The sequence below is a fragment of the Anastrepha obliqua genome, chromosome 5 (assembly GCF_027943255.1).
Source record: "Anastrepha obliqua isolate idAnaObli1 chromosome 5, idAnaObli1_1.0, whole genome shotgun sequence".
Taxonomy (NCBI): Eukaryota; Metazoa; Arthropoda; class Insecta; order Diptera; family Tephritidae; genus Anastrepha; species Anastrepha obliqua.
This window is the reverse complement of record NC_072896.1, coordinates 118,354,111-118,369,511: the sequence shown is the minus strand read 5'-3', so window position 1 is coordinate 118,369,511 and position 15,401 is coordinate 118,354,111. Positions and strand designations below refer to the sequence as shown.

At 40.4% G+C, this 15,401-nt stretch overlaps 1 non-coding gene across 1 annotated transcript; it reads right to left on the bottom strand.

The window, feature by feature from the left end:
- Positions 1–14,808: 14,808 nt before the first annotated feature.
- Positions 14,809–14,881, bottom strand: Trnav-aac (transfer RNA valine (anticodon AAC)). Its single transcript has one exon. It is a non-coding gene; the product is annotated as a tRNA-Val (tRNA).
- Positions 14,882–15,401: the final 520 nt, after the last annotated feature.

Here is a 15,401-nt window from a genome sequence, read left to right as displayed (position 1 = left end):
GTGTATACGAATGAGTAGTTAAGATATGCTAATCAACCGTGGCAAAGGGGATAGCATTTCCTGCGGCTCTCACCACTTATTGCAATACGCTGTCTGCATGTTTGATGTTGGTAGGCAAAGGCTTTTGATCTTTTTTTCTTATGTTGCTACGCATTTGGCAACCATCCAGTTGTTTGCTCTGCGTATTTAATAAAATAGTGTTTTTATGTTTCTATCATCCACCTTTGCTGCCTGTTTCTCAGTTCTGCGCTCCTGTTCTCATATCAGCGAAATTCTTTTGAAGACGCCGCCAACAAAAATTAAAACTCCTGTCGGCCTGGCAATCGGGCATTAATGTAATTTGCAGCTTGTGTGTGATGGATGAACACTCGTGCGGACGTGGCAAATGTATTTGATGCAAACGGAACCCCCTAGTGATATTGTGTTCAATTTTTTTTTTTTGTATATGGTTTTGATAAACTGTTATTTGAAGCTATTTGAAGTATTAAAAATACTACTAAAAATATAATTACCAAAGCTAAGCTAAATTTAAAAACTTTATAAATCGAAAATTTGTGTGGTAAATTTGTAAAATTACAGAAAAAGTTCTTAAGGGGGGAGCCTGCTTTAGAGGCTTCAAAAAATCGATTTTTTCGTGGATTTTTTTGGGAAGGAAAGAAATATTCGATTGAAACGAAACTTTCAGGTTTTATTGTTATATATTTCAACAGTCTTTTTAAATTTTTTCATTAAAATATATGTCATATTATGCGTGGTACAAACATTTTGCCGAGGCGCCTCGACTGTGCATGTGTCGTGCGGCGGGAAAGATGCAGGTCGCAATTTTCATCAGAAACCAAAAACCCAAAAAAAATTTATTTTAGTATAGTATAGCTTCTAGTTAAACCTAGAAAATTAAACAGAAAGTAAGAAATACAACAATTTTTCGCTAATTAAAAAAAAATCATTTTTTTGGAAAAACAAATTCACTTTAGATTGTTTAAAAAGTGGGTTAATCATATCTTTCTTAAGGTTTTTTAGGTTCAACTAGAAGAGAATTTAATTCCGAGTACAATCAATGTTATCTCGTTTCGATAGGACTTTAACTTTTTCCCTATCTTTCCCGCCAATTAGGAAAAATCATAAACATAAAAAAACGAGAAATCGCACTTCGAGCGATCCGGCCGATCGTATACCTGCTCGACGCTTGCTCACAATTTCTTCTGTAACTCCGAAAATATTTTGAATTTGCTTCTGAAATTTTGAGGACACATTCTTGGATAGTTTGGGAAGACATTTATGCAAAAAACAAAAAATCGATTTTTTGAAGCCTCTAAAGCAGGCTTCCCCCTTAAAACAATCTGCAGAGGTAGACATAGACTGTTTTATAAAAGAACCTTCCTTAAAACCACAAGCTATTCGGTACGGGAATACGTTTCCGCCCTCGTAAAAGAGGTGTCGCTGCTGATGCTATTTTTGTTTTCGCTAGTGATTTGAAGTGACTTTTCGAGCGCAGTAGTTGACATTCGTTTGAAACGTAAAGATCCTTTTTTATCTGACGTCAAACAGCAGCATTTGCGGGAAGTCTTGCTTCATTATTATCTTTTAAAGAAAAGTGCAGCTGAAACATGTTGTATATTAATCAATATTTACGGTAATCACGCTCCATAAAATTCAACTTGTAAAGAGTGGTTTGGACGCTTCCAAAGTGGCAATTTCGAGGTGAGTGGTAGAGATGGCAAAGGGGCACCGAAAAAATTCGAAGATACTCAACTAAAACAATTATTGGATAAAGACGCATGTCGAACGCTTAGTGATATGCCTAAAGAGTTGGATGTTGAAAGATCAACCGTCAGTAAACGTTTGCGTGCGACGGGAAGGGTCCAGAAAGCAAGTTACTGGGTGCCACATCAATTGAAGGAAAGGGACAACGAGAGACGTTTGGTGACGTGTGAGATGCTTCTTGAACGGCAGAAAAGAAAAAGGTTTCCTGCATCGCATCGTCACTGCCGATGAAAAATTGATCTATTATGATAACCCTAAGCGTCGTAAATGTTGGATCCTACCAAGTGAACCAGGTCCATCGACAGCGAAAAATATATTCATGCTTCAAAGGTTATGTTGTGCATCTGGTGGAATCAGAAGGGTGTCATCTGTTATGAACTCCTTAAACCATCTGAAACCATCACTGGCGATCGTTACCGACTCCAGTTAATGCGCTTGAATCGAGCTCTCAAAGAAAATCGGTTGGAATGGGTCGGTAGACATGACAAAACTGATTTTGCTGCATGACAACGCCAGGCCACACGCTACTAAATCGGTCCAGAAATATTTAGAGGAACTGAATTGGAAAATCTCGCCCTACCCGCCGTATTCCCCAGTCATTGAATCAGCCGATTAATGTAGCCGGCCCTTATTGGAGAGCGTTTCACTACTTGCGAGAGCATTGCAAACTGGCTCAGTCAATGGATCAAGTCAAAAGAACTCGAATGACTTGTCAGAGGAATCCGAATGCTGCCTGAAAGATGGAGTAAAGTTGTAGTTTCCAATGGCACGCACTTCACGTAATATCATGTCTTATTTAATTTATCCAAACAATTCGTAACTTTGGCTAAGAAAGGACGGAAACTTATTCCCATGCCCGATAGAATAGTAAGTAATTGGAATTAGAGATAGCACACAGATGATTAGATACTAATAATAAAAGTCCACAGGTGGCAGAAATCCAAACCTAATACGGTACCTCCCCATGTGAGTATGTAGAAAGAAAGAGGGAACCAAAATATCTGAAAATCGCAAGAGCAGGGCTGCTCAGAATCATATGCTGATGTGATTTCACCGGTGGAAGTGACTAAAAGACATATTGAGTCTCAACGAACAGCGTCCGATTAAGACCACCAGCACTAACGAGAGGTATGGCTTTGTTAGTTCCAGAACCTCTCTCGATCATCTGAAAACCATCCGAGCACAAGAGGATTCTGCAAGCCAAAGTTCTCGCCCAGCACTCGCTGCGGTGAGTCAGGGTGTAAACAATAGAAATCAGTATTCAAGAAATGTGAATTTCCGATTGACCGGCTACCCCCTAAGAACTGTCTCGATGAGTGCAAATAAGTGCTTTCTGTATTTATAAGTGGTTTCATATGCTTAATGAAAATTGTACAAAGTAAAGGGTATTTCAGAAGATGCGCCTAGAAAACAATTAAAAAAAGGTTTTTTTTTAATTGGAAAAGTAATGAATTACAATCAAATCATTGTGATACAAAAAACCAAAAAAAAACCTCAAATATACGTGCAACCATGGCAAGAGTGCGGAAAATTTGATCAAAGGCCACCGAGCAAAGCAAATTAGTTTAAACACTATGTTGTCGCCGCCGCCTTCAAAGGAATGTGCCGATTTGCCGAATAGGCGCACAGAGTCAGCCGTTGGGTGTTGATGGAAAATATTCGAAATGCAACCAGGTTTGGCAATTTAACGTGACCTCAGATACATAGCGGCAAACTTCACTCATTGCATGCAACCCAAATTTTTCTTTGTACTATTATGAGTAGCCTAATTTGGGAAAACCACCCCATTATTGTGAGCCACCACCCTTATTCTACCATCTATACGTGGCTACCGGCTAGTCTAGGCGGCAACTTCCCGCATTTTTGTTTTTTTTTGACAACGTCTGCTCTAGGATCATAGCGGCGCTATACTTTTCCTAACAACGACGGCACTCATATTGCCACACATTGCATTTCCTTCTGATAAACTAACCTACTTACCAAACTTTTCTCAACATCCCCTAAGTACTCGGACTGAGTTGTTTGCCTTTTCCACATTTTGCCCACCTATTCCGCACTTCGGCAGATTCCTTTGATTCCTTTGAAGGCGGCAGTAACCAAAGCGTCGGAAAAACTTGTGTCGGGCGGTTTGGCTTTGATGAATATTTTTTTGTTCATTAGTTGCGGTTTGCCGTCGCCTTGAATTGATCGTTCCATCTTGTTTGTAAAAATGAAAACGTTGAAGATGTTCCACAAGTACTCCGACTTCACATCATTCTTAAGATGAGCAGTCAAATAAATCGTTCCCTATCAAGTGCTTGAACTATTAAAAATGAATATTCAGCGATCACTCAAACTATAGAAGAGAAAGACCTTAGGAGGTACTCAAATTCATCAGAAGCTTCCAAATATAGGCTTGCGGACAAGTACAATAGACCACGTGAGGAGTCGCTGTGCATTATGGCTCAATAATTATTTTTTTTTTTTTTGTTTTTTTTTTTTTGGTGGGTAAATGCCTTCGCGCTTACAGCGACCGTCGTCTACTGCGCCACTAAAACGATCCCTCCTCTCCTTCTGGGGAGGCACCCTTCCCGGAAGTGCTTTCTATATTACTTCGGGAGGGCCCAGAACGGCATCCATAAAGGACCAATTCTATTCACCCACGTCGGGGTCTACCATATTTGTAGCCAGCTTCCATGCTATAGGCTTGTCTTCTTGTGTCACTATTTGTGCGCATTGTAGCACAGCGTCGAGGTCAATCTTTTTTTCATAATACGTTCTGATGTATTTCTTTACCGCGCTCCAGCTGTCCTCGCTGATTATGTTGCTCGGTGCGATGTCGTCAATCTGCTCCCTCAAAGCATTTCTTTCAGCGAGCCATCTGTTACAACTAAAAAACGTGTGTTCAGTGTCATCGCTCAGCGCTTCGCAGTAGGTGCACTTGGAATCGGTTACCTGGCCCATGCGGTATAGGTATCTCCGGAAGTATCCGTGGCCCGAGAGGAACTGAGTTAAGAAGTAGTTCACTTCCTGGAAATTCCTTTGGACCCATTTGTCAATTGATAGAATAAGTTTCGCTGTCCATCTGCCACTCGGTTCAGTGTCCCATCGGCTTTGCCACCACAGCATGGTTTGACATCTCCTTTCTGAGATGCTAGGGATGATGGCTCAATAATAAAAATATTTATAATCCTAATAACTACCGAAAACGAGAGCCGAGTCTAATTTCTCCAGATGTCTAATTTCTCGCTATTTCCATTTTACTTTATTTCAACTACAAGTCCGGTTTGTTCACTGAAATATATGGTGAATCATGACTTGCTTCCCACCAATAGTTCGGGAGTTGCCCTGTATTTCGATCACGCAGTGCTTACTCATAGGGAACATCTCATACTGAGTTTTCGATGTTTACTTTAAAGCAATTTAGGTATTTATAAAAAGTGAATTATTTAAAATAAAAATATATACTGCCCCGATATATGAACTCGCAGGTTACTTAAAGTAAAGTTCGCAGAGGTTAAGTTAAGTCAAAATATATCAAGTTAAGTTAGCCAAACTTAAATAAGCTTAAGGAAACTAAAGTTAAGTAAGCTTAAGTTAAGTTAAGTAAAAATAAGTTATGTTAAGTTCGTTAAAGTTAAGAAAGTTTAAGTTAAGATAAGTTAAGTTAAGTAAACTTAATATAGTTATGTTAAGTTCGCAAAAGTTAAGTTCAGTTAAGTAAAGTAAACTTAAGTTAGTTATGTTAAGTTCGTCAAAGTTAAGTTAAGTTAAGTAAACTTAAGTTAGTTATGTTAAGTTCGTTAAAGTTAAGTTAAGTTAAGTAAACTTAAGTTACGTTTAGTAAAAATAAGTTAAGTTCGCTAAAGTTAAGTAAGCTTAAGTTAAGTTAAGTAAAAATAAGTTAAGTTCGTTAAAGTGGAATAAGTTTAAGTTGATATAAGTTAAGTTAAGTAAATTTATGGTAAGTTAAATATGTTAAGTTCGCCAAAGTCAAGTTAAGTTAAATAAACTTAAGTTAGTTATGTTAAGTTCGCCAAAGTTAAGTTAAGTTAAATAAACTTAAGTTAGTTATGTTAAGTTCGCCAAAGTTACGTAAGCTTAAGTTAAGTTTAGTTTAGTAAAAATAAGTTAAGTTCGGTAAAGTTAAGTTCACTTAAGTTCAGATAAGTGAGGTAAACTTAAGTTAAGTTCAGTCAAAATAAGTAAAGTTAAGTTTCATTTGTGGAACAATATCGAGACACACGTCACAAATAGGAGGAGGAGCTCGACCAAACAACCAACCTGACCCAACCATAATTTTTCGTTTACAAAAAGTCCGCTACTTTAACACTTTTCCACAGTTCAGTGAGAAAGACGACCTGGAATTACGGCAGGATGAATTGCTTTGAAACTTCCACTAATCTTGTATTCTATTATTCTTGGAGTCATATCTACTATCTAAGAAAGAAGAAGGATTTGCTTCACATCCTCTTGACCTACCTTGGAGTAAGTATTTTATTACGGGGTATTTTACACTGCAACCTCTAATGTGGTATATTGTCGATTGGCAGCGAGCCTTTAATTGCAGGCTTCTAATGAATGAGCAGTCAGGCTTTTTGTTACATATCCCCAAGGAATTTAGAGTCACCCCAGCTGGGTGGACAAGTATTCGACTTGCGAAAGCTAAACACTCGCAGATTCTCATAATAACAACATAAATAATCCTGAGCTGAGTTTCACACACACACACACTCCCACCATTACACCAAAAGACAAAAATTGTGGCCGAAACCCCAAAAGTATCTTTGGTCTTTCTACTATTACCTTGAAGGAAGGCTGATAGCTCACTTGCAAGTGGAAAGTTGTGAAGAAAGTCCAAGTGCGCAGCAAAAGTAGCAGCTGATGTACTCATGGTAGATATCTTTAGCATTAAAACCACTGTTTTTACTACGCTCGTAAAAAACCCCCTAGGCTGATGGCTCGAACTGATGGGCCAACCTCTTACTAAAGGTTATCCGAAACTACCCATAAACGTTTAATGCTGGTTTAATTTTTTTATCTCATATATGAGTTGTCCAAGTTTAATAGTAACTATGAAGAATTCTTCGTAAATATTTCACTTCCACAAGGAATTACGGAGAGCACCATGATTAAACATTTTTGAAGGAGACAACTAACTGCACTTATTTATAATTTTTCCTTAACTATTAAAGAAATTCATGAAATTTTGTTTTATTAAAATATTTACTTTACCGTCAGGTCGCTTTGAGCCACACATAAACATAAAGGAGGCATTGCAGTGTTAAAGCAGGCAACTAATAAGATAAAAAACAACCTTTGCATACTTTTAGGCACTTCTGGTCAATGACGAGCCACTTCCCGCGCACTCAATACAATGGCATTCAAATTATTCCAATGAAGCTGAAAAGCTACCAAATTGAATGACAAAAGAACTTGTGAAAATTAGATATAAATTTGTATACATACATACATACATACATCCGTACATACGAATACGTTGTTGCGCGTTTGTGGCTAATAGCATTCGCGATTGTTGCTTTTTCGCTTGTCACATTGAAAATTGCCGAAAAATTGGAAAATGCGATTTTTTAAAAAGCGATTTCTAAAAATTAATTTTCAAAAATTGAATAAATTACACGTATCGGGAAACAGGCGCGCAGCATAAGCAGCCAGGCGATTGTTTGGAAAATGAAAAGGAAAATGCCCAAACGGCAAAAGCTGACTGGGGAAATACGTGCATATGCACATACACACATACGAACAGAAACAGTTGACGTGACGGAGCGCACAAGCAAAATGAAGCAGGCACGCTTGTCAAGGGGCGTTTGGGAAAGTCAAGCGAACTGGCGGCTATCAAACGAGCAAAAAGGCGACCGCTCTAGTGCATACTCATCTGTACATATGTATGTATGTGTGTATAGGTATATGCCTTCATGTGCGTTTGCGAGCACGTCAATGCAGCGGCGGCTAATCTAAAAGGAATTTGAATACAAAGACAAGGTGGCACGGAGCAGCTGTCTGCAGCCACTTCGCTACTGATGTCACCGCTGCTGTCAGGCGAGCGTAGCAACAACACAAAGGGGTTGGTGAGTCTGCACCTCGATGGCGTGGAAAAAGAAAATCTGCTGCAACTACAATACAACAACACTAACAGCAAACGGCATATGGCATGCGGTGACTTTGACTTTAGTGCAACCCTCGAGCGAATTTCCATTTCATTATTTTTCAGATTTTTTTTATCTTTCCTTTGAGTGGATAAATTAATTGTTGCACTCGGAAAATCAGGAAAATCAACAACTGATCGCTCATCTAAAACCATCACTAGGCAGCATTCGACCCACCCCACAACCGCTCGTTGTCGCTCAATCATTGATGCGGAAAATTTTATCAAAGGCGGCCGCTACAAGTTTTCGCCTTTGTTGTTAAATCCTCAAAGGAATTTTCCGATATTCATAATAGGAGCACAGCAACGGCCAGCAAGTAGCAAGCAAGTCGAGGAAAATTGTGTGTTGTGCATGTGGAAATGTGCGCCTGACTGGCTGGCTGGCTGGCTGGCTGCTAGTTGCCTGCCGCCTGCAGCCTTCATGCCAAAGCGAGCGGATGACAGCTGGTTGCTTGAATCGCCAACAAATCGTTCATAGACAGACGGAGTGGTGGTCTAGTTGGAGATGCATGAGCACTCACATATACATATATAAGTGTGTGTATGCGTGTGTGTGTTGTGGAAAACGCGATGCGACAGTGTGCTGCCAGGCCATACAAATCGAGATGCTGCACCAACCGAGAAAATAAGCGCTTGCTGAGAGGTGCGTCATCGAGGGGGTAGCATACGCGCCACTACTATATTAAATATATGGCTGAGATGTGTGTGTGCGTTTCTATGTAGCATAGCGCTTTTCACGAATTTCGCAGTGGCTCCGCCAGTCAGTCAGTGTGGTCAGAAAAGCGCGCGGCGGGCTGCGGGCGTCGAGTGGCTGCAAGAAGTATACGCGCAAAAATACACAAAATCCCACACAGTAATCGCACACCCAATCGCTCATACATACCTACCTATGTACCTATGTATGTATGTATATATATAAATACCTACAACTACTCTTTGTGCATACACATCACGTCTAATATAAGCTCACACACAGCCACACATACACACACACAGCATACGCGCATACGGACATACGCCAAATATATCCACTTCGCTCCGATCTATTTCGGCAAAAATCAACCAGCCAGTGTCGGCTGCCTGGCTAACTGCCCCTTGCCGCAAAGCGTCTTCGCACTAGCAGCGGGCAAGCCAACAACAATAGCAACATCAGCAGCAGCAGCAAGAAGACTGACAACATTAAAAAGATTCACGAAAACAACAACGACAACAAAAATAGGCAGTCATCAGCGCATGCTGGGCCACCAGCCACCAGCTACCAACTATTCAAAGAAACAACCAGCTGGCTAGCGGCTCCACCAATGCGCCAGCCAACCAGCTAAACAACCAGTTAGTCAATTGGCTAGCCATTTGAGCATAGAAAAAAATTAGATGAAAAAGGAAAACTTGCAGAAATCTAGATGCACTTACATCACTCTCATACATACACACGCTGGCATACATAAATGTGTGCATCCACATATACAGGGTGTTTAAAACACAAGTATATGTGTAGAGGTGTAGAGATTTTGTTCGCATAGCGGTTGTATGTAGCAGCATGGAGGTATCGAAGCAGAAATAGGCATATACAGGGTGGTATTTATAGTGGTTACTTTTTATACTTAGTCCTGCCATAAGTTCTGTTACAAGTTAAGTCCCTTGTAGATAAGAAATAATTTTTTTAATGAAGTTAGTTTTATTTAATCGGGCAGATTAAAGATTAAAAAGAAATATCATTTAATTTTCATTCGAAATAGTCACCATTTGCTTTTACACAAGCCTTTAAACGCTTAGGCTATTCAGCTGTTGCAGAATGCACGGTTTCCGAGGGTATATAAGTCGCTGCTCGAGCCAAAGATTGTTTGGGACTCTCTGAATTTCTGTGAGATCTCCGACAGGCCATATTCTGCAATTCTGACCACAAATTGTAGTCCAATGGATTCATATCTGGACTCCAAATGGTCAATCTTTTGTGGCTATGAACCCAGGAATATTATTTTTTAGCCATTGCTGGGTGGTTTTTGCCTTATGGGCTGGGGCGAAATCTTGCTGGAAGATCCAACGCGCTCCATTGAAAAGAATACTGCTCAACTGCTTCACCACACCTTCAAAGACAACCGCCTTGCACACTTTTGCCCCGGCCTTACCCCTTTTTCGCAGAAATGAAGAGATGTAACGCCATTACGAGACACTCCTCACCAAACCATTACGGAACCGGGATGGTGGTCACGCTGAACCTTTGGAACAACATTTTTTGCGTCTTTAGAAATTTTATTATAGCATAGATGTTGTCGTTTTGCTTATTAAAACTTCTTCAACAGTGAAAATTTGCTCATCTGTGAAAATAATACTTTCAAGGCTCTTGCCCACGTGCCACCAAAGAAGCTACTTGCATCTGTCGACTTTAATTTTCTTCAAGCGCGTTGTCAAAATATGAACAGTTGAGGGACGGAAGGCTATGGAGATCAGCTCTAATTAGTCTTGACCTCGATATGATTTTCCGCTTTCTGCGGCGATTTATGTGAATTCTTTCTTGAATGGGTTTTATGGCTTTACTGATTCGAATCACGCAAAGACGACCACTTCTTTTTCTGTCTGTCACGTCAGACTAAGCAAAAGCCGATTGAAAAGGAGATCATGCGCAGAAAATGCAAATGGATTGGACACACACTGAGAAAGAATCCAGACAAAATAGCTCACTCAGCTTTACAGGGGCGCCTTACATATAGGGGCCAGCCTAAATTGCCTTGTTGGAGATGTGTTAATAAGGAGACCAGCAAATCATTTAGCGAATAAAAATATCGTGGAAGTTTTGTGGAAATTTTTAGTAGATAGACTGATTACGATTTTGATTGTAATTTTGGAACATTTTTAATAATAATTATATAACCTGGTTTTCCTAGACCTTGATGACAGTTTCTGGCTCAATCCCACGCATGGATTGCGCAATATTTGCCATAAGTTCCTACATATGTACATATTTAATAGATTGTTCGCATAACATCGGAGATAATTTTTCGAGCAAAATCGTTTTTCTAAGTGAAATAACATATGATTAAAAAACAGCAAATAGACCACCCTATATAAACCAAAATGCACAGAATGATGGGAAGCGGTCGATTTAGGCATGTTTGTCCGTCCGTCCGTGCGCTCGATCTAAAATGAATATATACATATAATATATTTCAATGAATTTAGTTTCGAATTTAGTTTGGTATTGAAAATGACCGAAATGGATAAAAATCTGGCCCATATAAAGGTAATTTTCTAAAAAGACAAAAAAAAACATTTTTATCTTTCTTCTTCTTGAGTGACACGATAACTGCTTACGCGATTTTGTCCGAGTTTGAAAAATCGCGCCACTCGTTTCTTTCTCGTGCCAACCGGCGCCAGTTGGATAAACCAAGTGAAGCCATGTCCTTCTCCACCTGATCTTTTCAATGCAGAGCAAGAAGGTTTCTGCAGAGAGACAACCTAAGCAAATATCATCCTGTTGTTGTTGTTGTAGCAGTACCTTTGACCTGTCAGTGTAGCGTAATCACCGGTCGTCTTCGTCTAGCTCATCTCATGGTAGGCCCAAGAAACTAGCTGTTTCGATGGGTTGGGTCCAGAGGGAGAGGGACGTTAGATAAGTGGGTTTGATGGGGCATGTGAAAAGGTGGTTAGTGTCGTGCGGGGTTCCTTCACATGCTGGACATATGTTTAGTGTGTCGGGGTCGATTCTGGATAAGTAGGAGTCTAACCTGCTACAGTAACCCGAACGTAATTGTGCCAAGGTTACGCGGGACTCTCGGGGAAGTTGGAGCCCTTCGTCTGCGATTGGTGGTGGTTCATCTCCCGATGAATGCCGTTTATAGCCTGTCGGTACACTGTCCGATCCAGTAGCTGTCTGTCTGTTTTGTATAGAATCTCGTCCGCGTAGTTGAGGAATTACTTCCTGATGTGCCTGGGATCTGGATCAGGCTCAAGAAGGTGTCTGCATGGATGAGACCTGCGGTAACACCCTAACAGAAACTGCAATCATCCTCGTTATGTTTGCTAAGCATTTTATTGTGCCTCATTAGGTAGGTGTTGTAGGGGCGACATCAGGAGGCATGCCGTGGCTGTCCTAATAGTAGTGTTTTGGCATGTCTGGAGCTTTGTCCACTGCGTATCACAAGTTCCAGGCGACCAGACAGGTGAAGCGTAATTTATTGCTTAAAATGTCGCCAGCCACATTTCTTTGTCTTTGCCCCAAACACTTTCGGCTAGCGATTTGAGGACCTTGTTGTAGTTTTGGACTTTAGTAGCAATTGCGGTTGCTTGCGCAGAGAAGGAGAGCAAACTATCAAAGGTAGCTCCGAAAATTTTGAAGTTGTTTACAGTCCGTATTGGTATGTCGTCGACTTTAACCTTGAGCTGTAGTTTGAACTCCTTTGTCTTGTGGTAAAGAAGGATGCCGTGCACTTAGTTGAGAAAAGTTGTAGATTCCTAGCAGTGAAAAAGCGAGAAAAACTGATGAGGTAATCATTTACTTTGGGGCACAGGCAATCGATATCATTGCCCGATATCATTATAGTACAATCATCAGCGTAGGAGATTAGGGCGACTCCCTCTGGTGGCTGTGGGAACTTCGATATGTACAGGGTCCGGTACTCGAAGTGTAACCAATTAAAGTCCGTCAATTTAGTTTGGAAAATTCTTCTTCTTCTTAGTTGGCGCGATAGCCGCTTACGTGATTTTGACCGAGTTCAACAAAGCGCGCCAGTCGTTTCTTTCTCGTGCTAACCAGCGACAATTGGACACGCCAAGTGAAACCAAACCTCTCCATATCTGATGTTTCCAACGCAGAGGAGGCCTTCCTCTTCATCTACTACCAATCCATCTACTATCAATCGGATTTGCGTCTGGTGAATTTGAGAGCCATTGTGTGGATATTATGAAGTTCGGAACGTTGTTTTTTAGCCATTCTTGGTTCACTCGAGCTTTGTGGGACGGTGCCGAGCCCTATTGAAACGTCCATGGACTGCCACCAAAATGTTTTGTCTGCCCACGGTTTCAAAGCAACCTCCAGAATACTTTCCCGATAATATTTCGCATTTACCTTGACGCCAGGCTCGATAAAAACGATTAGAGAGCGCTAATCTGTGGTTACAGCGGCCCAAACCATTACCTGTGGCGGGTGCTGCCTCCTGGTGGCCAATGGATGACTCAAATTCTCGTATGAACGGTCGGTCAAATAAACTCTATCGTTTTGGGAGTTTACGAATTGCTCAATTTGAAAAATTGTCTCGTCAGAAAACACAGTGTTCGGAAATTTACCTCTTTCGGTCAAGCGAAGCAACTCTCAAGTCTGACTTGTTGCTGCTTTGGTGTGAGATCCTGCGCCTTTTGGATCTTGAAAGTCCTGACTTTGAGATCATTTTTCAGTATGCGGCGGATGCTACGGTCAGATATTTTCAGTTTTCTTTCGCCATTTGTTTGACACTTGCTTCTTCACTTTTTGAACCATTTCACTTGACGTTGCAGTCCTTTGATGACCACCTCCGTGACGTTTCATGATGCTACCAGTATCATTGTAACGAATAATAGTGCGATAAGCAAAAACTTTATTTACTTTAAGGTGCTCGAGCTCACGAACAATCGCTGGTTGTGATTTTTCAGCCAAATTAAGGGTTTTCCAATAACAGGTGTTATTTTGAATAGCCCGCTATTTCGGTAGATGTCACTTTTGAAGCTGTCATTTTTTGATATTTGACAAGTAGAAACTACGCCATTAATAAAAATGGAACGATATTCGCTTAAACAACGCTTTGAAAGTATTAAAATTCACTATAAAAATGGTGAAAATTTGGGTCATCGTGAAGCACCTTGTCGGACCGCAATACAGAAATTGGTGAAAAAATTCGATCTGTTGGGACAAGTTAGTGATGTAAAGAATAAAACCCGTGCACGTCGCTCTAGAACAGCCGAAAATATTGCTGTTGTAGCCGAAAGTGTTCAAGAAACCCGAGGTTTGTCCATTCCTCGACGTTCTTTGGAATTAGGCATTCCACAAACGTCATTACACCGTATTTTGCATAAAGATTTGGGTCTTAAGGCTTATAAAGTCCAGTTAACACAAGAACTCAAGCCGGCCGTTCATCAACAACGTCGTGTCTTTGCTGATTGGGTCGTTTAAATGCAAGGAACTGATTCGAAATTCCATCGTCTTGAGCGATGAGTTCCATTTCCACCTCAGTGGCTTCGTCAACAAGCAAAATTGTCGGATCTGGGTTCAGAAAATTCAAGAGTTATTGTTGAAAAGCCTCTCTATCCTCAACGTGTGACTGTTTGGTGCGGTTTATGGGCCGGCGGAGTCATTGGACCTTACTTTTTCGAAAATGAAGCTGGAGCAATAGTTGCGGTGAATGGATTGCGTTATCGAGAGATGATTCACGATTTTTTATGGTCGGAATGGGATGGTATTGATCTGCACAACGTTTATTTTCAACAAGACGGCGCTACGTGCCACTCAAGCAACGAAACCATTAATTGAATGTCAAAATAACAACTCTTATTGGAAAACCCTCTATAATGCAATCACACTATTATGTTTTAAATCCATTACTGATTTTTTTCCGCGTTTACTGTCGGCAAAAATGCTTTCGCCCGTGCATCAGCTGCGCGAGCGGTCTGAAGTTGGTTACACTTCGAGTGCAGGACTCTGAATACCGGCTTGAACTTAATATCTGTAATAGCATTATTCGAATAAACGAATAAAAAATTCGAATAAATATTATTCGAATTACGAATACCTCTCGAATAAAAGATTTTATTATTCGAATAATTTTTATTCGAATAGTCCCACCCCTACTACAAATGTTCAACCGTAAAAACTTCACATAAAACATTTTTTTTTTATTTTTATTAAAATGCTGCATTCAAAAAAAGATTATTTCTGTTTCCGCCCGGGATCGAACCGGGGGCCTTCCGCGTGTTAGGCGGATGTGATAACCACTACACCACGGAAACAGTTACACTTACACTGTCAAAGTCGCTACTTGATTTTTCACTGCTTAAACTTACACACGACTGCCAATGTTTAAAGGCACAAAATTTGCGCAACAACAACACACATACATACTGATAGTAAAAATGATCAGAAATTTTATTTATTTCTTTCACAAATTATCGGGCTTCGGTGTTCACCGCGTAGGCGAAGCGAGTTGCACATTTTTTCTGTTGGCAAGAAGCCGAGGCAGTTGTCTGCAATTGATGCCGAAAATTGTAATTTACCTTCGAAAAAAGTAAATTTTTAGATATGGAACTAATTATAGTCCGGGAGCCAGGGGTCGATTTTGGACTCCGTTTTTATACCGTTAAATTCTTGACTATACTTGTGATTTAGCTTTCATGAATAACGAAAGTGAATGTCAGCTGGCGCATCCGCGGTGGGTGTGATTGTGGGAGGGTACGAAACGTGTCGAAAAAATATTTCTACCAACTCATTTTATAACGTCTGAAATTTTTTTCATTTACATTTACATTTAGT